The following is a 3,278-nucleotide window of genomic DNA, read 5'->3' on the forward strand; positions in this document are numbered from 1 at the left end:
TGTCAGAGGATACATCTCTTGTGTCCTAAGGACAATGGTGGCAAACAAAATAATTATCAGGCTAGTTGCATGATATCAAGGAGTCATGGGAGTCCACTGCTCCTTATGCAGACTTTGAATTTCTATCTTCCCATGCCTTACCTCTAACTTCTGTGGCAGCTGATGTTTCTGAGTTTCATGTTTTCTGAAGACTCACTGGGAGCTAATTGGTTATTTTATTTTTAATTGGCATCTCTTTCTGTGGGTATTTATTCTGTAACTTCTTTTACTTTCTTAAATCAACGCTTTTCTTTCCAGTAATTCTCACCTTCATAAGACTTGTGCACTAAACCTTTCCACACTACTCTGGGACGGATCCATACGATGTTGTTCTTGATTCCTGTCATAACTTAAAGGGAAACTTACACAATGTCCAGAGCCCTTGATGTCCTGCAGATGAATGAGGAGGATGTCCTCAAATTCCTTGCTGCAGGAACCCACTTAAGTGACACCAACCTTGACTTTCAGATGAAGCAGTACATCTACAAAAGGGAAAGTGATGGTATCTACATCATAAATCTGAAGAGGACCTGGGAGAAGCTGTCACTTGCAGCTCGTGTTATTGTTGCCATTGAGAACCCAGCTGATGTCAGTGTCATCTCCTCCAGGAACACTGGGCAGCGAGCTGTGCTGAAGTTTGCTGCTGCCATAGGAGCCACTCCAATTGCTGGCCGCTTCACCCCTGGGACATTTACTAATCAAATCCAAGCAGCCTTCAGAGAGCTGTGGCTTCTAGTGGTGACTGATCCCAGAGCTGACCACCAGCCCCTCACAGAGGCGTCTTATGTCAACCTGCCCAACATTGCGCTGTGTAACACAGACTCTCCTCTGTGCTACGTGGACATTGCCATCCCATGCAGCAATAAGTCAGCTCATTCAGTGGGTCTGATGTGGCGGATGCTGACCCAGGAAATACTCTGCATTCGTGGCACTATCTCCTGTGAGCACCCATGAAAAGTTATGCCTGATCTTTACTTCTACAGAGACCCAGAGGAGATTGAGAAGGAGGAACAGGCCGCTGCTGAGAAGGCTGTAACCAAGGAGGAATTCCAGAGCAAATGGACTACACCAGCTCCTGAGTTCAATGCTGCTCAGCCAGAGGTGGCAGACTGGTGTGAGGGTTTACAGGTGCCCTCTGTAACCATCCAGTAGTTCCATACTGAAAACTGGAGTGCCCAGCCAGCCACTGAGGACTGGTCAGCAGCTCCCACAGCGCAGGCCACCGAGTGGGTTGGAGCCACCACTGAGTGGTCCTGAGCTCCTCTGCAGACATCTGAGCAAAAGGAAAAATGGTGGAAGGAAAATAAAGTTCTTACAAGCTGAAAAAAAAAGACTTGTGCACTAAAGTCTTCTTTCTTAGTTTCTAGACTATGTGGACTTGTATTCCCCCGTTACAATTATATGACAACTATTATTTCTATTATGTTAATTTCTTTAATATGGCTTAAATTACAATTTTATTATAATATTTTCAGTGATAATGAATCACATGATGTCAATCTAACATTTTGAAACAGAAACCAAACTATAGAAGAATTTTTAAAATGTAGTTTTCTTTATCTCATATTGAACTGAATATAGCTTTCATATTTAGCACCTGGGCTTCTAAAATCTTGGCTATATGAACAGAAGTTTCAGTTTTTTAGGTCAATATGTAATGAATTTAATCATGTCATAATTTTTGTGTGCGTGCATGCATGTGTGTGTGTGTGTGTGTGTATTCTATATTTTCATTTATTCCTCTTTTTCCCTTCCCTCTCTCATGCCCTCTCTCCCCTTCAGGTGGTTCCTTTTCTTCCCCCAATTAGTCCACCATTCTCCCTTCTTATTACATGCATTCTAGTATGCTTTCTATTTATTACCTCCTTTTACATAACTTCTCCTGTCTCATAAATCTATTTATAGTTTCATAACTTACAAACACATTTATATACATATCTACATACATATGCATATAAATATATAAGTATATTTAGTTTAATCATATGAAAGAAAACATGCAGCTTTTGTCTTTGTGAATCTGGCTTATTTCACTTATCCTAATGATTTCCTGTTCCATCTATCCATTTTTCTGTAAATGTCTTAGTTTTGTTTTTCTTTATGGATGAAAAAATTCAATTGTGTATATGTACAACATTTTCTTTTATTAGTCTTTAAACTTTTGATAGTTTCTTATGTCTATAAAGTAAATATTGTGAATAATGTAGCAATAAACAAGGATGTACCAGTCTCTATGTATATGTTGATTAAGAGTCCTTCAGGTTATATACTTATATTGTAAGAATGGTGTAATGTACAGAAGCCACATAGCTGTGAAAAATGGGAGCTAGCTTATATCTTGAGCTGACAACCGAATTTAGCAGAGTAATTCACATGGTGCTGGTTTTGCATGTATGCAAAATGCAAGAGTTATAGGATCATGAAAGCTTGCATCAAGACTCTATTAAGCCATTGGAATTAAGCAGTTTGTGGCTGGGTTGGATTTCCTTCAAGGACGCCCTACAAGGCCATCATATGGCATTGTAAAGGTAAAGCCTTAAATTGCAGTGGAGACCACATGTTGTAGAAGATGCCGGAAGACTGAATATGTGCTAAAAAATGATGCAAGAATGCAACTGGCCCACAAAAGAAGCTACATATAAAGATCATCAGACTTGGATATAGAGTTGTGGGATTTGGTGCTTATCCCACTGAATTCCAGTCATATGTTAGTCCAAATTATTCTTGCTTTGCCCCCATTTCTCCATTGTAGAATGGGAATTTTTGCTATGTACCATTGCATATTAGAAACATGTAACTTTTTCTTTGATTTTATAGGAGTTCACAGTTAAGAGAGAGCCTCAGAAGAGACTTTGGGACATCTATCTGTCTGTCTGTTTGTCTGTCTGTCTGTCTGTCATCTATCATCTATCTGTCTGTCTGTCTATCTATCTATCCATCCAACTATCATTTATATATTTAATGTGTATAAGTGTTTTGCCTGCATGTATGTCTGTGCACCACTTGTATGCAGTGCATGCAAAGACCAGAATAGGGCATTGGATCCTCTGGAACTGAAGTTACAGATGGTTGTTAACTGTCATATTGGTGCTGGAATTGAAATTAGGCCTTCAGCCAGGGCTCTTAACGGCTTATCTGTCTCTCTAGCCTTGGCTTTGGGCTTTTTAATAATGTTGAAACACCTGTTAAGACTTTGAGAACTTTTTTTGAAAGATAGAGTGCCACTATGTATCCCTGTC

The 3,278-nt window shown here is 39.7% G+C and overlaps 1 pseudogene; it reads left to right on the forward strand.

Annotated features, from left to right (window-relative positions):
- The first annotated feature begins 408 nt into the window (after nucleotides 1-408).
- On the forward strand, nucleotides 409-1,296 carry LOC131899828 (small ribosomal subunit protein uS2-like; annotated as a pseudogene).
- Nucleotides 1,297-3,278: the final 1,982 nt, after the last annotated feature.

Source organism: Peromyscus eremicus, chromosome X, assembly GCF_949786415.1.
Source record: "Peromyscus eremicus chromosome X, PerEre_H2_v1, whole genome shotgun sequence".
Lineage (NCBI taxonomy): Eukaryota > Metazoa > Chordata > Mammalia > Rodentia > Cricetidae > Peromyscus > Peromyscus eremicus.